The sequence below is a fragment of the Coturnix japonica genome, chromosome 20 (assembly GCF_054131305.1).
Source record: "Coturnix japonica strain WE chromosome 20, WE-NBRP24, whole genome shotgun sequence".
In the NCBI taxonomy this organism is placed as follows: domain Eukaryota; kingdom Metazoa; phylum Chordata; class Aves; order Galliformes; family Phasianidae; genus Coturnix; species Coturnix japonica.
The window spans coordinates 932,379-955,496 of record NC_140682.1 but is presented as its reverse complement, the minus strand read 5'-3'; positions in this window follow the sequence as shown (position 1 = coordinate 955,496).

Below are 23,118 nucleotides of genomic sequence, written 5' to 3'. Positions count from 1 at the left end.
TTCTGAGTTGAGTCTTAGCCGCAGTAGATCCCGAGTCGAGTCGTAGCCACAGTAGATTCCGAGTTGAGACGTAGCTGCAGTAGTTTCCGAGTTAAGACGTAGGTGCAGTAGACTCCGAGTTGAGTCGTAGCCGTAGTAGATTTCGAGTTAAGACGGAGGTGCAGTAGATTCCAAGTTGAGTCGTAGCCGCAGTTGATTCTGAGTTGAGTCGTAGCCGCAGTAGATTCCGAGTTGAGTCGTAGCCGCAGTAGATTCTGAGTTGAGTCGTAGCCGCGGTAGATTCGGAGTTGAGTCGTAGCCGCAGTAGATTCCGAGTTGAGTCGTAGCCGCATTAGATTCCGAGTTAAGACGTAGGTGCAGTAGACTCCGAGTTGAGTCGTAGCAGCAGTAGATTCTGAGTTGAGACGTAGGTGCAGTAGATTCCGAGTTGAGTCGTAGCCGCAGTAGATTCAGAGTTGAGTCGTAGCCGCAGTAGATTCCGAGTTGAGTCGTAGCCGCAGTAGATTCTGAGTTGAGTCGTTGCCGCAGTAGATTCCGAGTTGAGTCGTAGCCGCAGTAGATTCTGAGTTGAGTCGTAGCCGCAGTAGATTCCGAGTTGAGTCGTAGCGGGAGTAGATTCCAAGTTGAGTCGTAGCCGCAGTAGATTCTGAGTTGAATCGTAGCCGCAGTAGTTTCGGAGTTGAGTCGTAGTGGGAGTAGATTCCGAATTGAGTCGTAGCCGCAGTAGATTCCGAGTTGAGTCGTAGCCGCAGTAGATTCCGAGTTGAGTCGTAGCCGCAGTAGATTCTGAGTTGATTCGTAGCCGCAGTAGATTCCAAGTTGAGTCGTAGCCGCAGTAGATTCCGAGTTGAGTTGTAGCCGCAGTAGATTCTGAGTTGAGACGTAGGCGCAGTAGATTCCGAGTTGAGTCGTAGCCGCAGTAGATTCTGAGTTGAGTCGTAGCCGCAGTTGATTCCGAGTTGAGACGTAGCTGCAGTAGTTTCCGAGTTAAGACGTAGGTGCAGTAGACTCCGAGTTAAGTCGTAGCCGCAGTAGATTCCGAGTTAAGACGTAGGTGCAGTAGACTCTGAGTTGAGTCGTAGCCGCAGTAGATTCCAAGTTAAGTCGTAGCCGCAGTAGATTCCGAGTTGAGTCGTAGGTGCAGTAGATTCTGATTTGAGTCGTAGCCGCAGTAGATTCCGAGTTGAGTCGTAGCCGCAGTAGATTCTGAGTTGAGTCGTAGCCGCAGTAGATTCCGAGTTGAGTCGTAGCCGCAGTAGATTCAGAGTTGAGTCGGAGCCGCAGTAGATTCTGAGTTGAATCGTAGCCGCGGTAGATTTTGAGTTGAGTCGTAGCTGCAGTAGATTCTGAGTTGAGTCGTAGCCGCAGTAGATTCTGAGTTGAGTCGTAGCCGCAGTAGATTCCGAGTTGAGTCGTAGCCGCAGTAGATTCCGAGTTGAGTCGTAGCCGCAGTAGATTCCGAGTTGAGTCGTAGCCGCTGTAGATTCTGAGTTGAGTCTTAGCCGCAGTAGATTCCGAGTCGAGTCGTAGCCACAGTAGATTCCGAGTTGAGACGTAGCTGCAGTAGTTTCCGAGTTAAGACGTAGGTGCAGTAGACTCCGAGTTGAGTCGTAGCCGTAGTAGATTTCGAGTTAAGACGGAGGTGCAGTAGACTCCGAGTTGAGTCGTAGCCGCAGTAGATTCCAAGTTAAGTCGTAGCCGCAGTAGATTCCGAGTTGAGTCGTAGCCGCTGTAGATTCCGAGTAGAGTCGTAGGTGCAGTAGATTCTGATTTGAGTCGTAGCCGCAGTAGATTCCGAGTTGAGTCTTAGCCGCAGTAGATTCTGAGTTGAGTCGTAGCCGCAGTAGATTCCGAGTTGAGTCGTAGCCGCAGTAGATTCCGAGTTAAGACGTAGTTGCAGTAGACTCCGAGTTGAGTCGTAGCCGCAGTAGATTCCGAGTTGAGTTGTAGCCGCAGTAGATTCTGAGTTGAGACGTAGGTGCAGTAGATTCCGAGTTGAGTCGTAGCCGCAGTTGATTCTGAGTTGAGTCGTAGCCGCAGTAGATTCCGAGTTGAGTCGTAGCCGCAGTAGATTCTGAGTTGAGTCGTATCCGCAGCAGATTCGGAGTTGAGTCGTAGCCGCAGTAGATTCCGAGTTGAGTCGTAGCTGCAGTAGATTCCGAGTTGAGTCTTAGCCACAGTAGATTCTGAGTTGAGTTTTAGCCGCAGTAGATTCCGAGTTGAGTCGTAGCCGCAGTAGATTCTGAGTTGAGTCGTAGCCGCAGTAGATTCCGAGTTGAGTCATAGCCGCAGTAGATTCTGAGTTGACTCGTAGCCGCGGTAGATTCGGAGTTTAGTCGTAGCCGCAGTAGATTCCGAGTTGAGTCGTAGCCGCAGTAGTTTCCGAGTTAAGACGTAAGTGCAGTAGACTCCGAGTTTAGTCGTAGCCGCAGTAGATTCTGAGTTGAGTCGTAGCCGCAGTAGATTCTGAGTTGAGTCGTAGCCGCAGTAGATTCAGAGTTGAGTCGTAACCGCAGTTGATTCCGAGTTGAGTCGTAGCCGCAGTAGATTCCGAGTTAAGACGTAGGTGCAGTAGACTCCGAGTTGAGTCGTAGCCGCAGTAGATTCCGAGTTGAGTTGTAGCCGCAGTAGATTCTGAGTTGAGACGTAGGTGCAGTAGATTCCGAGTTGAGTCGTAGCCGCAGTTGATTCTGAGTTGAGTCGTAGCCGCAGTAGATTCCGAGTTGAGTCGTAGCCGCAGTAGATTCTGAGTTGAGTCGTATCCGCAGTAGATTCGGAGTTGAGTCGTAGCCGCAGTAGATTCCGAGTTGAGTCGTAGCTGCAGTAGATTCCGAGTTGAGTCGTAGTGGGAGTAGATTCCGAATTGAGTCGTAGCCGCAGTAGATTCCGAGTTGAGTCGTAGCCGCAGTAGATTCCGAGTTGAGTCGTAGCCGCAGTAGATTCTGAGTTGATTCGTAGCCGCAGTAGACTCCGAGTTGAGTCGTAGCCGCAGTAGATTCCGAGTTGAGTTGTAGCCGCAGTAGATTCTGAGTTGAGACGTAGGTGTAGTAGATTCCGAGTTGAGTCGTAGCCGCAGTTGATTCTGAGTTGAGTCGTAGCCGCAGTAGATTCCGAGTTGAGTCGTAGCCGCAGTAGATTCTGAGTTGAGTCGTATCCGCAGTAGATTCGGAGTTGAGTTTTAGCCGCAGTAGATTCCGAGTTGAGTCGTAGCCGCAGTAGATTCTGAGTTGAGTCGTAGCGGCAGTAGATTCCGAGTTGAGTCGTAGCCGCAGTAGATTCTGAGTTGAGTCGTAGCCGCGGTAGATTCGGAGTTTAGTCGTAGCCGCAGTAGATTCCGAGTTGAGTCGTAGCCGCAGTAGTTTCCGAGTTAAGACGTAAGTGCAGTAGACTCCGAGTTGAGTCGTAGCCGCAGTAGATTCCGAGTTGAGTCTTAGCCACAGTAGATTCTGAGTTGAGATTTAGCCGCGGTAGATTTTGAGTTGAGTCGTAGCTGCAGTAGATTCTGAGTTGAGTCGTAGCCGCAGTAGATTCCGAGTTGAGTCGTAGCCGCAGTAGATTCTGAGTTGAGTCGTAGCCGCGGTAGATTCGGAGTTGAGTCGTAGCCGCAGTAGATTCCGAGTTGAGTCGTAGCCGCAGTAGATTCCGAGTTAAGACGTAGGTGCAGTAGACTCCGAGTTGAGTCGTAGCCGCAGTAGATTCTGAGTTGAGACGTAGGTGCAGTAGATTCCGAGTTGAGTCGTAGCCGCAGTTGATTCTGAGTTGAGTCGTAGCCGCAGTAGATTCCGAGTTGAGTCATAGCCGCAGTAGATTCTGAGTTGAGTCGTAGCCGCAGTAGATTCCGAGTTGAGTCGTAGCCGCAGTAGATTCTGAGTTGAGTCGTAGCCGCAGTAGATTCCGAGTTGAGTCGTAGCGGGAGTAGATTCCAAGTTGAGTCGTAGCCGCAGTAGATTCTGAGTTGAATCGTAGCCGCAGTAGTTTCGGAGTTGAGTCGTAGTAGGAGTAGATTCCGAATTGAGTCGTAGCCGCAGTAGATTCCGAGTTGAGTCGTAGCCGCAGTAGATTCCGAGTTGAGTCGTAGCCGCAGTAGATTCTGAGTTGATTCGTAGCCGCAGTAGATTCCAAGTTGAGTCGTAGCCGCAGTAGATTCCGAGTTGAGTTGTAGCCGCAGTAGATTCTGAGTTGAGACGTAGGCGCAGTAGATTCCGAGTTGAGTCGTAGCCGCAGTAGATTCTGAGTTGAGTCGTAGCCGCAGTTGATTCCGAGTTGAGACGTAGCTGCAGTAGTTTCCGAGTTAAGACGTAGGTGCAGTAGACTCCGAGTTGAGTCGTAGCCGCAGTAGATTCCGAGTTAAGACGTAGGTGCAGTAGACTCCGAGTTGAGTCGTAGCCGCAGTAGATTCCAAGTTAAGTCGTAGCCGCAGTAGATTCCGAGTTGAGTCGTAGGTGCAGTAGATTCTGATTTGAGTCGTAGCCGCAGTAGATTCCGAGTTGAGTCGTAGCCGCAGTAGATTCTGAGTTGAGTCGTAGCCGCAGTAGATTCCGAGCTGAGTCGTAGCCGCAGTAGATTCAGAGTTGAGTCGTAGCCGCAGTAGATTCTGAGTTGAATCGTAGCCGCAATAGTTTCGGAGTTGAGTCGTATCCGCAGTAGATTCCGAGTTGAGTCGTAGCCGCAGTAGATTCCGAGTTGAGTCGTAGCCGCAGTAGATTCCGAGTTGAGTCGTAGCCGCAGTAGATTCTGAGTTGATTCGTAGCCGCAGTAGATTCCGAGTTGAGTCGTAGCCGCTGTAGATTCTGAGTTGAGTCTTAGCCGCAGTAGATTCCGAGTCGAGTCGTAGCCACAGTAGATTCCGAGTTGAGACGTAGCTGCAGTAGTTTCCGAGTTAAGACGTAGGTGCAGTAGACTCCGAGTTGAGTCGTAGCCGTAGTAGATTTCGAGTTAAGACGGAGGTGCAGTAGACTCCGAGTTGAGTCGTAGCCGCAGTAGATTCCAAGTTAAGTCGTAGCCGCAGTAGATTCCGAGTTGAGTCGTAGTCGCTGTAGATTCCGAGTAGAGTCGTAGGTGCAGTAGATTCTGATTTGAGTCGTAGCCGCAGTAGATTCCGAGTTGAGTCTTAGCCGCAGTAGATTCTGAGTTGAGTCGTAGCCGCAGTAGATTCCGAGTTGAGTCGTAGCCGCAGTAGATTCAGAGTTGAGTCGTAACCGCAGTTGATTCCGAGTTGAGTCGTAGCCGCAGTAGATTCCGAGTTAAGACGTAGGTGCAGTAGACTCCGAGTTGAGTCGTAGCCGCAGTAGATTCCGAGTTGAGTTGTAGCCGCAGTAGATTCTGAGTTGAGACGTAGGTGCAGTAGATTCCGAGTTGAGTCGTAGTTGCAGTTGATTCTGAGTTGAGTCGTAGCCGCAGTAGATTCCGAGTTGAGTCGTAGCCGCAGTAGATTCTGAGTTGAGTCGTATCCGCAGTAGATTCGGAGTTGAGTCGTAGCCGCAGTAGATTCCGAGTTGAGTCGTAGCTGCAGTAGATTCCGAGTTGAGTCTTAGCCACAGTAGATTCTGAGTTGAGTTTTAGCCGCAGTAGATTCCGAGTTGAGTCGTAGCCGCAGTAGATTCTGAGTTGAGTCGTAGCCGCACTAGATTCCGAGTTGAGTCGTAGCCGCAGTAGATTCTGAGTTGACTCGTAGCCGCGGTAGATTCGGAGTTTAGTCGTAGCCGCAGTAGATTCCGAGTTGAGTCGTAGCCGCAGTAGTTTCCGAGTTAAGACGTAAGTGCAGTAGACTCCGAGTTGAGTCGTAGCCGCAGTAGATTCCGAGTTGAGTCGTAGCCGCAGTAGATTCCGAGTTGAGTCTTAACCACAGTAGATTCTGAGTTGAGATTTAGCCGCGGTAGATTCCGAGTTGAGTCGTAGCTGCAGTAGATTCTGAGTTGAGTCGTAGCCGCAGTAGATTCCGAGTTGAGTCGTAGCCGCAGTAGATTCTGAGTTGAGTCGTAGCCGCGGTAGATTCGGAGTTGAGTCGTATCTGCAGTAGATTCCGAGTTGAGTCGTAGCCGCAGTAGATTCCGAGTTAAGACGTAGGTGCAGTAGACTCCGAGTTGAGTCGTAGCCGCAGTAGATTCTGAGTTGAGACGTAGGTGCAGTAGATTCCGAGTTGAGTCGTAGCCGCAGTTGATTCTGAGTTGAGTCGTAGCCGCAGTAGATTCTGAGTTGAGTCGTAGCCGCAGTAGATTCTGAGTTGAGTCGGAGCCGCAGTAGATTCGGAGTTGAGTCGTAGCCGCAGTAGATTCCGAGTTGAGTCGTAGCCGCAGTAGATTCCGAGTTGAGTCTTAGCCACAGTAGATTTTGAGTTGAGATTTAGCCGCAGTAGATTCCGAGTTGAGTCGTAGCCGCAGTAGATTCTGAGTTGAGTCGTAGCCGCAGTAGATTCCGAGTTGAGTCGTAGCCGCAGTAGATTCTGAGTTGAGTCGTAGGCGCGGTAGATTCGGAGTCGTAGCCGCAGTAGATTCCGAGTTGAGTCGTAGTCGCAGTAGATTCTGAGTTGAGTCGTAGCCGCGGTAGATTCGGAGTTGAGTCTTAGCCGCAGTAGAGTCCGAGTTGAGTCATAGCCGCAGTAGATTCCGAGTTAAGACGTAAGTGCAGTAGACTCCGAGTTGAGTCGTAGCCGCAGTAGTTTCCGAGTTGAGTCGTAGCCGCAGTAGATTCCGAGTTGAGTCGTAGCCGCTGTAGATTCTGAGTTGAGTCTTAGCCGCAGTAGATCCCGAGTCGAGTCGTAGCCACAGTAGATTCCGAGTTGAGACGTAGCTGCAGTAGTTTCCGAGTTAAGACGTAGGTGCAGTAGACTCCGAGTTGAGTCGTAGCCGTAGTAGATTTCGAGTTAAGACAGAGGTGCAGTAGACTCCGAGTTGAGTCGTAGCCGCAGTAGATTCCAAGTTAAGTCGTAGCCGCAGTAGATTCCGAGTTGAGTCGTAGCCGCAGTAGATTCCGAGTAGAGTCGTAGGTGCAGTAGATTCTGATTTGAGTCGTAGCCGCAGTAGATTCCGAGTTGAGTCTTAGCCGCAGTAGATTCTGAGTTGAGTCGTAGCCGCAGTAGATTCCGAGTTGAGTCGTAGCCGCAGTAGATTCAGAGTTGTGTCGTAACCGCAGTTGATTCCGAGTTGAGTCGTAGCCGCAGTAGATTCCGAGTTAAGACGTAGGTGCAGTAGACTCCGAGTTGAGTCGTAGCCGCTGTAGATTCCGAGTTGAGTTGTAGCCGCAGTAGATTCTGAGTTGAGTCGTAGCCGCAGTAGATTCCGAGTTGAGTCGTAGCCGCAGTAGATTCTGAGTTGAGTCTTATCCGCAGTAGATTCGGAGTTGAGTCGTAGCCGCAGTAGATTCCGAGTTGAGTCGTAGCTGCAGTAGATTCCGAGTTGAGTCGTAGTGGGAGTAGATTCCGAATTGAGTCGTAGCCGCAGTAGATTCCGAGTTGAGTCGTAGCCGCAGTAGATTCCGAGTTGAGTCGTAGCCGCAGTAGATTCTGAGTTGATTCGTAGCCGCAGTAGACTCCGAGTTGAGTCGTAGCCGCAGTAGATTCCGAGTTGAGTTGTAGCCGCAGTTGATTCTGAGTTGAGACGTAGGTGTAGTAGATTCCGAGTTGAGTCGTAGCCGCAGTTGATTCTGAGTTGAGTCGTAGCCGCAGTAGATTCCGAGTTGAGTCGTAGCCGCAGTAGATTCTGAGTTGAGTCGTATCCGCAGTAGATTCGGAGTTGAGTCGTAGCCGCAGTAGATTCCGAGTTGAGTCGTAGCTGCAGTAGATTCCGAGTTGAGTCTTAGCCACAGTAGATTCTGAGTTGAGTTTTAGCCGCAGTAGATTCCGAGTTGAGTCGTAGCCGCAGTAGATTCTGAGTTGAGTCGTAGCCGCAGTAGATTCCGAGTTGAGTCGTAGCCGCAGTAGATTCTGAGTTGAGTCGTATCCGCGGTAGATTCAGAGTTTAGTCGTAGCCGCAGTAGATTCCGAGTTGAGTCGTAGCCGCAGTAGTTTCCGAGTTAAGACGTAAGTGCAGTAGACTCCGAGTTGAGTCGTAGCCGCAGTAGATTCCGAGTTGAGTCGTAGCCGCAGTAGATTCCGAGTTGAGTCTTAGCCACAGTAGATTCTGAGTTGAGATTTAGCCGCGGTAGATTCCGAGTTGAGTCGTAGCTGCAGTAGATTCTGAGTTGAGTCGTAGCCGCAGTAGATTCCGAGTTGAGTCGTAGCCGCAGTAGATTCTGAGTTGAGTCGTAGCCGCGGTAGATTCGGAGTTGAGTCGTAGCCGCAGTAGATTCCGAGTTGAGTCGTAGCCGCAGTAGATTCCGAGTTAAGACGTAGGTGCAGTAGACTCCGAGTTGAGTCGTAGCAGCAGTAGATTCTGAGTTGAGACGTAGGTGCAGTAGATTCCGAGTTGAGTCGTAGCCGCAGTAGATTCTGAGTTGAGTCGTAGCCGCAGTAGATTCCGAGTTGAGTCGTAGCCGCAGTAGATTCTGAGTTGAGTCGTTGCCGCAGTAGATTCCGAGTTGAGTCGTAGCCGCAGTAGATTCTGAGTTGAGTCGTAGCCGCAGTAGATTCCGAGTTGAGTCGTAGCGGGAGTAGATTCCAAGTTGAGTCGTAGCCGCAGTAGATTCTGAGTTGAATCGTAGCCGCAGTAGTTTCGGAGTTGAGTCGTAGTGGGAGTAGATTCCGAATTGAGTCGTAGCCGCAGTAGATTCCGAGTTGAGTCGTAGCCGCAGTAGATTCCGAGTTGAGTCGTAGCCGCAGTAGATTCTGAGTTGATTCGTAGCCGCAGTAGATTCCAAGTTGAGTCGTAGCCGCAGTAGATTCCGAGTTGAGTTGTAGCCGCAGTAGATTCTGAGTTGAGACGTAGGCGCAGTAGATTCCGAGTTGAGTCGTAGCCGCAGTAGATTCTGAGTTGAGTCGTAGCCGCAGTTGATTCCGAGTTGAGACGTAGCTGCAGTAGTTTCCGAGTTAAGACGTAGGTGCAGTAGACTCCGAGTTGAGTCGTAGCCGCAGTAGATTCCGAGTTAAGACGTAGGTGCAGTAGACTCCGAGTTGAGTCGTAGCCGCAGTAGATTCCAAGTTAAGTCGTAGCCGCAGTAGATTCCGAGTTGAGTCGTAGGTGCAGTAGATTCTGATTTGAGTCGTAGCCGCAGTAGATTCCGAGTTGAGTCGTAGCCGCAGTAGATTCTGAGTTGAGTCGTAGCCGCAGTAGATTCCGAGTTGAGTCGTAGCCGCAGTAGATTCAGAGTTGAGTCGGAGCCGCAGTAGATTCTGAGTTGAATCGTAGCCGCAATAGTTTCGGAGTTGAGTCGTAGCCGCAGTAGATTCCGAGTTGAGTCGTAGCCGCAGTAGATTCCGAGTTGAGTTGTAGCCGCAGTTGATTCTGAGTTGAGACGTAGGTGTAGTAGATTCCGAGTTGAGTCGTAGCCGCAGTTGATTCTGAGTTGAGTCGTAGCCGCAGTAGATTCCGAGTTGAGTCGTAGCCGCAGTAGATTCTGAGTTGAGTCGTATCCGCAGTAGATTCGGAGTTGAGTCGTAGCCGCAGTAGATTCCGAGTTGAGTCGTAGCTGCAGTAGATTCCGAGTTGAGTCTTAGCCACAGTAGATTCTGAGTTGAGTTTTAGCCGCAGTAGATTCCGAGTTGAGTCGTAGCCGCAGTAGATTCTGAGTTGAGTCGTAGCCGCAGTAGATTCCGAGTTGAGTCGTAGCCGCAGTAGATTCTGAGTTGAGTCGTAGCCGCGGTAGATTCAGAGTTTAGTCGTAGCCGCAGTAGATTCCGAGTTGAGTCGTAGCCGCAGTAGTTTCCGAGTTAAGACGTAAGTGCAGTAGACTCCGAGTTGAGTCGTAGCCGCAGTAGATTCCGAGTTGAGTCGTAGCCGCAGTAGATTCCGAGTTGAGTCTTAGCCACAGTAGATTCTGAGTTGAGATTTAGCCGCGGTAGATTCCGAGTTGAGTCGTAGCTGCAGTAGATTCTGAGTTGAGTCGTAGCCGCAGTAGATTCCGAGTTGAGTCGTAGCCGCAGTAGATTCTGAGTTGAGTCGTAGCCGCGGTAGATTCGGAGTTGAGTCGTAGCCGCAGTAGATTCCGAGTTGAGTCGTAGCCGCAGTAGATTCCGAGTTAAGACGTAGGTGCAGTAGACTCCGAGTTGAGTCGTAGCAGCAGTAGATTCTGAGTTGAGACGTAGGTGCAGTAGATTCCGAGTTGAGTCGTAGCCGCAATAGATTCTGAGTTGAGTCGTAGCCGCAGTAGATTCCGAGTTGAGTCGTAGCCGCAGTAGATTCTGAGTTGAGTCGTTGCCGCAGTAGATTCCGAGTTGAGTCGTAGCCGCAGTAGATTCTGAGTTGAGTCGTAGCCGCAGTAGATTCCGAGTTGAGTCGTAGCGGGAGTAGATTCCAAGTTGAGTCGTAGCCGCAGTAGATTCTGAGTTGAATCGTAGCCGCAGTAGTTTCGGAGTTGAGTCGTAGTGGGAGTAGATTCCGAATTGAGTCGTAGCCGCAGTAGATTCCGAGTTGAGTCGTAGCCGCAGTAGATTCCGAGTTGAGTCGTAGCCGCAGTAGATTCTGAGTTGATTCGTAGCCGCAGTAGATTCCAAGTTGAGTCGTAGCCGCAGTAGATTCCGAGTTGAGTCGTAGCCGCAGTAGATTCTGAGTTGATTCGTAGCCGCAGTAGATTCCAAGTTGAGTCGTAGCCGCAGTCGATTCCGAGTTGAGTTGTAGCCGCAGTAGATTCTGAGTTGAGACGTAGGCGCAGTAGATTCCGAGTTGAGTCGTAGCCGCAGTAGATTCTGAGTTGAGTCGTAGCCGCAGTTGATTCCGAGTTGAGACGTAGCTGCAGTAGTTTCCGAGTTAAGACGTAGGTGCAGTAGACTCCGAGTTGAGTCGTAGCCGCAGTAGATTCCGAGTTAAGACGTAGGTGCAGTAGACTCCGAGTTGAGTCGTAGCCGCAGTAGATTCCAAGTTAAGTCGTAGCCGCAGTAGATTCCGAGTTGAGTCGTAGGTGCAGTAGATTCTGATTTGAGTCGTAGCCGCAGTAGATTCCGAGTTGAGTCGTAGCCGCAGTAGATTCTGAGTTGAGTCGTAGCCGCAGTAGATTCCGAGCTGAGTCGTAGCCGCAGTAGATTCAGAGTTGAGTCGTAGCCGCAGTAGATTCTGAGTTGAATCGTAGCCGCAATAGTTTCGGAGTTGAGTCGTATCCGCAGTAGATTCCGAGTTGAGTCGTAGCCGCAGTAGATTCCGAGTTGAGTCGTAGCCGCAGTAGATTCCGAGTTGAGTCGTAGCCGCAGTAGATTCTGAGTTGATTCGTAGCCGCAGTAGATTCCGAGTTGAGTCGTACCTGCTGTAGATTCTGAGTTGAGTCTTAGCCGCAGTAGATTCCGAGTCGAGTCGTAGCCACAGTAGATTCCGAGTTGAGACGTAGCTGCAGTAGTTTCCGAGTTAAGACGTAGGTGCAGTAGACTCCGAGTTGAGTCGTAGCCGTAGTAGATTTCGAGTTAAGACGGAGGTGCAGTAGACTCCGAGTTGAGTCGTAGCCGCAGTAGATTCCAAGTTAAGTCGTAGCCGCAGTAGATTCCGAGTTGAGTCGTAGTCGCTGTAGATTCCGAGTAGAGTCGTAGGTGCAGTAGATTCTGATTTGAGTCGTAGCCGCAGTAGATTCCGAGTTGAGTCTTAGCCGCAGTAGATTCTGAGTTGAGTCGTAGCCGCAGTAGATTCCGAGTTGAGTCGTAGCCGCAGTAGATTCAGAGTTGAGTCGTAACCGCAGTTGATTCCGAGTTGAGTCGTAGCCGCAGTAGATTCCGAGTTAAGACGTAGGTGCAGTAGACTCCGAGTTGAGTCGTAGCCGCAGTAGATTCCGAGTTGAGTTGTAGCCGCAGTAGATTCTGAGTTGAGACGTAGGTGCAGTAGATTCCGAGTTGAGTCGTAGTTGCAGTTGATTCTGAGTTGAGTCGTAGCCGCAGTAGATTCCGAGTTGAGTCGTAGCCGCAGTAGATTCTGAGTTGAGTCGTATCCGCAGTAGATTCGGAGTTGAGTCGTAGCCGCAGTAGATTCCGAGTTGAGTCGTAGCTGCAGTAGATTCCGAGTTGAGTCTTAGCCACAGTAGATTCTGAGTTGAGTTTTAGCCGCAGTAGATTCCGAGTTGAGTCGTAGCCGCAGTAGATTCTGAGTTGAGTCGTAGCCGCACTAGATTCCGAGTTGAGTCGTAGCCGCAGTAGATTCTGAGTTGACTCGTAGCCGCGGTAGATTCGGAGTTTAGTCGTAGCCGCAGTAGATTCCGAGTTGAGTCGTAGCCGCAGTAGTTTCCGAGTTAAGACGTAAGTGCAGTAGACTCCGAGATGAGTCGTAGCCGCAGTAGATTCCGAGTTGAGTCGTAGCCGCAGTAGATTCCGAGTTGAGTCTTAGCCACAGTAGATTCTGAGTTGAGATTTAGCCGCGGTAGATTCCGAGTTGAGTCGTAGCTGCAGTAGATTCTGAGTTGAGTCGTAGCCGCAGTAGATTCCGAGTTGAGTCGTAGCCGCAGTAGATTCTGAGTTGAGTCGTAGCCGCGGTAGATTCGGAGTTGAGTCGTATCTGCAGTAGATTCCGAGTTGAGTCGTAGCCGCAGTAGATTCCGAGTTAAGACGTAGGTGCAGTAGACTCCGAGTTGAGTCGTAGCCGCAGTAGATTCTGAGTTGAGACGTAGGTGCAGTAGATTCCGAGTTGAGTCGTAGCCGCAGTTGATTCTGAGTTGAGTCGTAGCCGCAGTAGATTCTGAGTTGAGTCGTAGCCGCAGTAGATTCTGAGTTGAGTCGGAGCCGCAGTAGATTCGGAGTTGAGTCGTAGCCGCAGTAGATTCCGAGTTGAGTCGTAGCCGCAGTAGATTCCGAGTTGAGTCTTAGCCACAGTAGATTTTGAGTTGAGATTTAGCCGCAGTAGATTCCGAGTTGAGTCGTAGCCGCAGTAGATTCTGAGTTGAGTCGTAGCCGCAGTAGATTCCGAGTTGAGTCGTAGCCGCAGTAGATTCTGAGTTGAGTCGTAGGCGCGGTAGATTCGGAGTCGTAGCCGCAGTAGATTCCGAGTTGAGTCGTAGTCGCAGTAGATTCTGAGTTGAGTCGTAGCCGCGGTAGATTCGGAGTTGAGTCTTAGCCGCAGTAGAGTCCGAGTTGAGTCGTAGCCGCAGTAGATTCCGAGTTAAGACGTAAGTGCAGTAGACTCCGAGTTGAGTCGTAGCCGCAGTAGTTTCCGAGTTGAGTCGTAGCCGCAGTAGATTCCGAGTTGAGTCGTAGCCGCTGTAGATTCTGAGTTGAGTCTTAGCCGCAGTAGATCCCGAGTCGAGTCGTAGCCACAGTAGATTCCGAGTTGAGACGTAGCTGCAGTAGTTTCCGAGTTAAGACGTAGGTGCAGTAGACTCCGAGTTGAGTCGTAGCCGTAGTAGATTTCGAGTTAAGACAGAGGTGCAGTAGACTCCGAGTTGAGTCGTAGCCGCAGTAGATTCCAAGTTAAGTCGTAGCCGCAGTAGATTCCGAGTTGAGTCGTAGCCGCAGTAGATTCCGAGTAGAGTCGTAGGTGCAGTAGATTCTGATTTGAGTCGTAGCCGCAGTAGATTCCGAGTTGAGTCTTAGCCGCAGTAGATTCTGAGTTGAGTCGTAGCCGCAGTAGATTCCGAGTTGAGTCGTAGCCGCAGTAGATTCAGAGTTGTGTCGTAACCGCAGTTGATTCCGAGTTGAGTCGTAGCCGCAGTAGATTCCGAGTTAAGACGTAGGTGCAGTAGACTCCGAGTTGAGTCGTAGCCGCTGTAGATTCCGAGTTGAGTTGTAGCCGCAGTAGATTCTGAGTTGAGTCGTAGCCGCAGTAGATTCCGAGTTGAGTCGTAGCCGCAGTAGATTCTGAGTTGAGTCTTATCCGCAGTAGATTCGGAGTTGAGTCGTAGCCGCAGTAGATTCCGAGTTGAGTCGTAGCTGCAGTAGATTCCGAGTTGAGTCGTAGTGGGAGTAGATTCCGAATTGAGTCGTAGCCGCAGTAGATTCCGAGTTGAGTCGTAGCCGCAGTAGATTCCGAGTTGAGTCGTAGCCGCAGTAGATTCTGAGTTGATTCGTAGCCGCAGTAGACTCCGAGTTGAGTCGTAGCCGCAGTAGATTCCGAGTTGAGTTGTAGCCGCAGTTGATTCTGAGTTGAGACGTAGGTGTAGTAGATTCCGAGTTGAGTCGTAGCCGCAGTTGATTCTGAGTTGAGTCGTAGCCGCAGTAGATTCCGAGTTGAGTCGTAGCCGCAGTAGATTCTGAGTTGAGTCGTATCCGCAGTAGATTCGGAGTTGAGTCGTAGCCGCAGTAGATTCCGAGTTGAGTCGTAGCTGCAGTAGATTCCGAGTTGAGTCTTAGCCACAGTAGATTCTGAGTTGAGTTTTAGCCGCAGTAGATTCCGAGTTGAGTCGTAGCCGCAGTAGATTCTGAGTTGAGTCGTAGCCGCAGTAGATTCCGAGTTGAGTCGTAGCCGCAGTAGATTCTGAGTTGAGTCGTAGCCGCGGTAGATTCAGAGTTTAGTCGTAGCCGCAGTAGATTCCGAGTTGAGTCGTAGCCGCAGTAGTTTCCGAGTTAAGACGTAAGTGCAGTAGACTCCGAGTTGAGTCGTAGCCGCAGTAGATTCCGAGTTGAGTCGTAGCCGCAGTAGATTCCGAGTTGAGTCTTAGCCACAGTAGATTCTGAGTTGAGATTTAGCCGCGGTAGATTCCGAGTTGAGTCGTAGCTGCAGTAGATTCTGAGTTGAGTCGTAGCCGCAGTAGATTCCGAGTTGAGTCGTAGCCGCAGTAGATTCTGAGTTGAGTCGTAGCCGCGGTAGATTCGGAGTTGAGTCGTAGCCGCAGTAGATTCCGAGTTGAGTCGTAGCCGCAGTAGATTCCGAGTTAAGACGTAGGTGCAGTAGACTCCGAGTTGAGTCGTAGCAGCAGTAGATTCTGAGTTGAGACGTAGGTGCAGTAGATTCCGAGTTGAGTCGTAGCCGCAGTAGATTCTGAGTTGAGTCGTAGCCGCAGTAGATTCCGAGTTGAGTCGTAGCCGCAGTAGATTCTGAGTTGAGTCGTTGCCGCAGTAGATTCCGAGTTGAGTCGTAGCCGCAGTAGATTCTGAGTTGAGTCGTAGCCGCAGTAGATTCCGAGTTGAGTCGTAGCGGGAGTAGATTCCAAGTTGAGTCGTAGCCGCAGTAGATTCTGAGTTGAATCGTAGCCGCAGTAGTTTCGGAGTTGAGTCGTAGTGGGAGTAGATTCCGAATTGAGTCGTAGCCGCAGTAGATTCCGAGTTGAGTCGTAGCCGCAGTAGATTCCGAGTTGAGTCGTAGCCGCAGTAGATTCTGAGTTGATTCGTAGCCGCAGTAGATTCCAAGTTGAGTCGTAGCCGCAGTAGATTCCGAGTTGAGTTGTAGCCGCAGTAGATTCTGAGTTGAGACGTAGGCGCAGTAGATTCCGAGTTGAGTCGTAGCCGCAGTAGATTCTGAGTTGAGTCGTAGCCGCAGTTGATTCCGAGTTGAGACGTAGCTGCAGTAGTTTCCGAGTTAAGACGTAGGTGCAGTAGACTCCGAGTTGAGTCGTAGCCGCAGTAGATTCCGAGTTAAGACGTAGGTGCAGTAGACTCCGAGTTGAGTCGTAGCCGCAGTAGATTCCAAGTTAAGTCGTAGCCGCAGTAGATTCCGAGTTGAGTCGTAGGTGCAGTAGATTCTGATTTGAGTCGTAGCCGCAGTAGATTCCGAGTTGAGTCGTAGCCGCAGTAGATTCTGAGTTGAGTCGTAGCCGCAGTAGATTCCGAGTTGAGTCGTAGCCGCAGTAGATTCAGAGTTGAGTCGGAGCCGCAGTAGATTCTGAGTTGAATCGTAGCCGCAATAGTTTCGGAGTTGAGTCGTAGCCGCAGTAGATTCCGAGTTGAGTCGTAGCCGCAGTAGATTCCGAGTTGAGTCGTAGCCGCAGTAGATTCCGAGTTGAGTCGTAGCCGCAGTAGATTCCGAGTTGAGTCGTAGCCGCAGTAGATTCCGAGTTGAGTCGTAGCCGCTGTAGATTCTGAGTTGAGTCTTAGCCGCAGTAGATTCCGAGTCGAGTCGTAGCCACAGTAGATTCCGAGTTGAGACGTAGCTGCAGTAGTTTCCGAGTTAAGACGTAGGTGCAGTAGACTCCGAGTTGAGTCGTAGCCGTAGTAGATTTCGAGTTAAGACGGAGGTGCAGTAGACTCCGAGTTGAGTCGTAGCCGCAGTAGATTCCAAGTTAAGTCGTAGCCGCAGTAGATTCCGAGTTGAGTCGTAGCCGCTGTAGATTCCGAGTAGAGTCGTAGGTGCAGTAGATTCTGATTTGAGTCGTAGCCGCAGTAGATTCCGAGTTGAGTCTTAGCCGCAGTAGATTCTGAGTTGAGTCGTAGCCGCAGTAGATTCCGAGTTGAGTCGTAGCCGCAGTAGATTCCGAGTTAAGACGTAGTTGCAGTAGACTCCGAGTTGAGTCGTAGCCGCAGTAGATTCCGAGTTGAGTTGTAGCCGCAGTAGATTCTGAGTTGAGACGTAGGTGCAGTAGATTCCGAGTTGAGTCGTAGCCGCAGTTGATTCTGAGTTGAGTCGTAGCCGCAGTAGATTCCGAGTTGAGTCGTAGCCGCAGTAGATTCTGAGTTGAGTCGTAGCCGCAGTAGATTCGGAGTTGAGTCGTAGCCGCAGTAGATTCCGAGTTGAGTCGTAGCTGCAGTAGATTCCGAGTTGAGTCTTAGCCACAGTAGATTCTGAGTTGAGTTTTAGCCGCAGTAGATTCCGAGTTGAGTCGTAGCCGCAGTAGATTCTGAGTTGAGTCGTAGCCGCAGTAGATTCCGAGTTGGGTCGTAGCCGCAGTAGATTCTGAGTTGACTCGTAGCCGCGGTAGATTCGGAGTTTAGTCGTAGCCGCAGTAGATTCCGAGTTGAGTCGTAGCCGCAGTAGTTTCCGAGTTAAGACGTAGGTGCAGTAGACTCCGAGTTGAGTCGTAGCCGCAGTAGATTCCGAGTTGAGTTGTAGCCGCAGTAGATTCTGAGTTGAGACGTAGGTGCAGTAGATTCCGAGTTGAGTCGTAGCCGCAGTTGATTCTGAGTTGAGTCGTAGCCGCAGTAGATTCCGAGTTGAGTCGTAGCCGCAGTAGATTCTGAGTTGAGTCGTATCCGCAGTAGATTCGGAGTTGAGTCGTAGCCGCAGTAGATTCCGAGTTGAGTCGTAGCTGCAGTAGATTCCGAGTTGAGTCGTAGTGGGAGTAGATTCCGAATTGAGTCGTAGCCGCAGTAGATTCCGAGTTGAGTCGTAGCCGCAGTAGATTCCGAGTTGAGTCGGAGCCGCAGTAGATTCGGAGTTGAGTCGTAGCCGCAGTAGATTCCGAGTTGAGTCGTAGCTGCAGTAGATTCCGAGTTGAGTCGTAGTGGGAGTAGATTCCGAATTGAGTCGTAGCCGCAGTAGATTCCGAGTTGAGTCGTAGCCGCAGTAGATTCCGAGTTGAGTCGGAGCCGCAGTAGATTCGGAGTTGAGTCGTAGCCGCAGTAGATTCCGAGTTGAGTCGTAGCCGCAGTAGATTCCGAGTTGAGTCTTAGCCGCAGTAGATTCTGAGTTGAATCGTAGCCGCTGTAGATTCGGAGTTGAATCGTAGCCGCTGTAGATTCGGAGTTGAGTCGTAGCCGCAGTAGATTCCGAGTTGAGTCGTAGCCGCAGTAGTTTCCGAGTTAAGACGTAGGTGCAGTAGACTCCGAGTTGAGTCGTAGCCGCAGTAGATTCCGAGTTGAGTTGTAGCCGCAGTAGATTCTGAGTTGAGACGTAGGTGCAGTAGATTCCGAGTTGAGTCGTAGCCGCAGTTGATTCTGAGTTGAGTCGTAGCCGCAGTAGATTCCGAGTTGAGTCGTAGCCGCAGTAGATTCTGAGTTGAGTCGGAGCCGCAGTAGATTCGGAGTTGAGTCGTAGCCGCAGTAGATTCCGAGTTGAGTCGTAGCCGCAGTAGATTCCGAGTTGAGTCTTAGCCACAGTAGATTCTGAGTTGAGATTTAGCCGCAGTAGATTCCGAGTTGAGTCGTAGCCGCAGTAGATTCTGAGTTGAGTCGTAGCCGCAGTAGATTCCGAGTTGAGTCGTAGTCGCAGTAGATTCTGAGTTGAGTCGTAGCCGCGGTAGATTCGGAGTTGAGTCTTAGCCGCAGTAGAGTCCGAGTTGAGTCGTAGCCGCAGTAGATTCCGAGTTAAGACGTAAGTGCAGTAGACTCCGAGTTGAGTCGTAGCCGCAGTAGTTTCCGAGTTGAGTCGTAGCCGCAGTAGATTCCGAGTTGAGTCGTAGCCGCTGTAGATTCTGAGTTGAGTCTTAGCCGCAGTAGATCCCGAGTCGAGTCGTAGCCACAGTAGATTCCGAGTTGAGACGTAGCTGCAGTAGTTTCCGAGTTAAGACGTAGGTGCAGTAGACTCCGAGTTGAGTCGTAGCCGTAGTAGATTTCGAGTTAAGACGGAGGTGCAGTAGATTCCGAGTTGAGTCGTAGCCGCAGTTGATTCTGAGTTGAGTCGTAGCCGCAGTAGATTCCGAGTTGAGTCGTAGCCGCAGTAGATTCTGAGTTGAGTCGTAGCCGCGGTAGATTCGGAGTTGAGTCGTAGCCGCAGTAGATTCCGAGTTGAGTCGTAGCCGCATTAGATTCCGAGTTAAGACGTAGGTGCAGTAGACTCCGAGTTGAGTCGTAGCAGCAGTAGATTCTGAGTTGAGACGTAGGTGCAGTAGATTCCGAGTTGAGTCGTAGCCGCAGTAGATTCAGAGTTGAGTCGTAGCCGCAGTAGATTCCGAGTTGAGTCGTAGCCGCAGTAGATTCTGAGTTGAGTCGTTGCCGCAGTAGATTCCGAGTTGAGTCGTAGCCGCAGTAGATTCTGAGTTGAGTCGTAGCCGCAGTAGATTCCGAGTTGAGTCGTAGCGGGAGTAGATTCCAAGTTGAGTCGTAGCCGCAGTAGATTCTGAGTTGAATCGTAGCCGCAGTAGTTTCGGAGTTGAGTAGTAGTGGGAGTAGATTCCGAATTGAGTCGTAGCCGCAGTAGATTCCGAGTTGAGTCGTAGCCGCAGTAGATTCCGAGTTGAGTCGTAGCCGCAGTAGATTCTGAGTTGATTCGTAGCCGCAGTAGATTCCAAGTTGAGTCGTAGCCGCAGTAGATTCCGAGTTGAGTTGTAGCCGCAGTAGATTCTGAGTTGAGACGTAGGCGCAGTAGATTCCGAGTTGAGTCGTAGCCGCAGTAGATTCTGAGTTGAGTCGTAGCCGCAGTTGATTCCGAGTTGAGACGTAGCTGCAGTAGTTTCCGAGTTAAGACGTAGGTGCAGTAGACTCCGAGTTAAGTCGTAGCCGCAGTAGATTCCGAGTTAAGACGTAGGTGCAGTAGACTCTGAGTTGAGTCGTAGCCGCAGTAGATTCCAAGTTAAGTCGTAGCCGCAGTAGATTCCGAGTTGAGTCGTAGGTGCAGTAGATTCTGATTTGAGTCGTAGCCGCAGTAGATTCCGAGTTGAGTCGTAGCCGCAGTAGATTCTGAGTTGAGTCGTAGCCGCAGTAGATTCCGAGTTGAGTCGTAGCCGCAGTAGATTCAGAGTTGAGTCGGAGCCGCAGTAGATTCTGAGTTGAATCGTAGCCGCGGTAGATTTTGAGTTGAGTCGTAGCTGCAGTAGATTCTGAGTTGAGTCGTAGCCGCAGTAGATTCTGAGTTGAGTCGTAGCCGCAGTAGATTCCGAGTTGAGTCGTAGCCGCAGTAGATTCCGAGTTGAGTCGTAGCCGCAGTAGATTCCGAGTTGAGTCGTAGCCGCTGTAGATTCTGAGTTGAGTCTTAGCCGCAGTAGATTCCGAGTCGAGTCGTAGCCACAGTAGATTCCGAGTTGAGACGTAGCTGCAGTAGTTTCCGAGTTAAGACGTAGGTGCAGTAGACTCCGAGTTGAGTCGTAGCCGTAGTAGATTTCGAGTTAAGACGGAGGTGCAGTAGACTCCGAGTTGAGTCGTAGCCGCAGTAGATTCCAAGTTAAGTCGTAGCCGCAGTAGATTCCGAGTTGAGTCGTAGCCGCTGTAGATTCCGAGTAGAGTCGTAGGTGCAGTAGATTCTGATTTGAGTCGTAGCCGCAGTAGATTCCGAGTTGAGTCTTAGCCGCAGTAGATTCTGAGTTGAGTCGTAGCCGCAGTAGATTCCGAGTTGAGTCGTAGCCGCAGTAGATTCCGAGTTAAGACGTAGTTGCAGTAGACTCCGAGTTGAGTCGTAGCCGCAGTAGATTCCGAGTTGAGTTGTAGCCGCAGTAGATTCTGAGTTGAGACGTAGGTGCAGTAGATTCCGAGTTGAGTCGTAGCCGCAGTTGATTCTGAGTTGAGTCGTAGCCGCAGTAGATTCCGAGTTGAGTCGTAGCCGCAGTAGATTCTGAGTTGAGTCGTATCCGCAGTAGATTCGGAGTTGAGTCGTAGCCGCAGTAGATTCCGAGTTGAGTCGTAGCTGCAGTAGATTCCGAGTTGAGTCTTAGCCACAGTAGATTCTGAGTTGAGTTTTAGCCGCAGTAGATTCCGAGTTGAGTCGTAGCCGCAGTAGATTCTGAGTTGAGTCGTAGCCGCAGTAGATTCCGAGTTGAGTCATAGCCGCAGTAGATTCTGAGTTGACTCGTAGCCGCGGTAGATTCGGAGTTTAGTCGTAGCCGCAGTAGATTCCGAGTTGAGTCGTAGCCGCAGTAGTTTCCGAGTTAAGACGTAAGTGCAGTAGACTCCGAGTTTAGTCGTAGCCGCAGTAGATTCTGAGTTGAGTCGTAGCCGCAGTAGATTCTGAGTTGAGTCGTAGCCGCAGTAGATTCAGAGTTGAGTCGTAACCGCAGTTGATTCCGAGTTGAGTCGTAGCCGCAGTAGATTCCGAGTTAAGACGTAGGTGCAGTAGACTCCGAGTTGAGTCGTAGCCGCAGTAGATTCCGAGTTGAGTTGTAGCCGCAGTAGATTCTGAGTTGAGACGTAGGTGCAGTAGATTCCGAGTTGAGTCGTAGCCGCAGTTGATTCTGAGTTGAGTCGTAGCCGCAGTAGATTCCGAGTTGAGTCGTAGCCGCAGTAGATTCTGAGTTGAGTCGTATCCGCAGTAGATTCGGAGTTGAGTCGTAGCCGCAGTAGATTCCGAGTTGAGTCGTAGCTGCAGTAGATTCCGAGTTGAGTCGTAGTGGGAGTAGATTCCGAATTGAGTCGTAGCCGCAGTAGATTCCGAGTTGAGTCGTAGCCGCAGTAGATTCCGAGTTGAGTCGTAGCCGCAGTAGATTCTGAGTTGATTCGTAGCCGCAGTAGACTCCGAGTTGAGTCGTAGCCGCAGTAGATTCCGAGTTGAGTTGTAGCCGCAGTAGATTCTGAGTTGAGACGTAGGTGTAGTAGATTCCGAGTTGAGTCGTAGCCGCAGTTGATTCTGAGTTGAGTCGTAGCCGCAGTAGATTCCGAGTTGAGTCGTAGCCGCAGTAGATTCTGAGTTGAGTCGTATCCGCAGTAGATTCGGAGTTGAGTTTTAGCCGCAGTAGATTCCGAGTTGAGTCGTAGCCGCAGTAGATTCTGAGTTGAGTCGTAGCGGCAGTAGATTCCGAGTTGAGTCGTAGCCGCAGTAGATTCTGAGTTGAGTCGTAGCCGCGGTAGATTCGGAGTTTAGTCGTAGCCGCAGTAGATTCCGAGTTGAGTCGTAGCCGCAGTAGTTTCCGAGTTAAGACGTAAGTGCAGTAGACTCCGAGTTGAGTCGTAGCCGCAGTAGATTCCGAGTTGAGTCTTAGCCACAGTAGATTCTGAGTTGAGATTTAGCCGCGGTAGATTTTGAGTTGAGTCGTAGCTGCAGTAGATTCTGAGTTGAGTCGTAGCCGCAGTAGATTCCGAGTTGAGTCGTAGCCGCAGTAGATTCTGAGTTGAGTCGTAGCCGCGGTAGATTCGGAGTTGAGTCGTAGCCGCAGTAGATTCCGAGTTGAGTCGTAGCCGCAGTAGATTCCGAGTTAAGACGTAGGTGCAGTAGACTCCGAGTTGAGTCGTAGCCGCAGTAGATTCTGAGTTGAGACGTAGGTGCAGTAGATTCCGAGTTGAGTCGTAGCCGCAGTTGATTCTGAGTTGAGTCGTAGCCGCAGTAGATTCCGAGTTGAGTCATAGCCGCAGTAGATTCTGAGTTGAGTCGTAGCCGCAGTAGATTCCGAGTTGAGTCGTAGCCGCAGTAGATTCTGAGTTGAGTCGTAGCCGCAGTAGATTCCGAGTTGAGTCGTAGCGGGAGTAGATTCCAAGTTGAGTCGTAGCCGCAGTAGATTCTGAGTTGAATCGTAGCCGCAGTAGTTTCGGAGTTGAGTCGTAGTAGGAGTAGATTCCGAATTGAGTCGTAGCCGCAGTAGATTCCGAGTTGAGTCGTAGCCGCAGTAGATTCCGAGTTGAGTCGTAGCCGCAGTAGATTCTGAGTTGATTCGTAGCCGCAGTAGATTCCAAGTTGAGTCGTAGCCGCAGTAGATTCCGAGTTGAGTTGTAGCCGCAGTAGATTCTGAGTTGAGACGTAGGCGCAGTAGATTCCGAGTTGAGTCGTAGCCGCAGTAGATTCTGAGTTGAGTCGTAGCCGCAGTTGATTCCGAGTTGAGACGTAGCTGCAGTAGTTTCCGAGTTAAGACGTAGGTGCAGTAGACTCCGAGTTGAGTCGTAGCCGCAGTAGATTCCGAGTTAAGACGTAGGTGCAGTAGACTCCGAGTTGAGTCGTAGCCGCAGTAGATTCCAAGTTAAGTCGTAGCCGCAGTAGATTCCGAGTTGAGTCGTAGGTGCAGTAGATTCTGATTTGAGTCGTAGCCGCAGTAGATTCCGAGTTGAGTCGTAGCCGCAGTAGATTCTGAGTTGAGTCGTAGCCGCAGTAGATTCCGAGCTGAGTCGTAGCCGCAGTAGATTCAGAGTTGAGTCGTAGCCGCAGTAGATTCTGAGTTGAATCGTAGCCGCAATAGTTTCGGAGTTGAGTCGTATCCGCAGTAGATTCCGAGTTGAGTCGTAGCCGCAGTAGATTCCGAGTTGAGTCGTAGCCGCAGTAGATTCCGAGTTGAGTCGTAGCCGCAGTAGATTCTGAGTTGATTCGTAGCCGCAGTAGATTCCGAGTTGAGTCGTAGCCGCTGTAGATTCTGAGTTGAGTCTTAGCCGCAGTAGATTCCGAGTCGAGTCGTAGCCACAGTAGA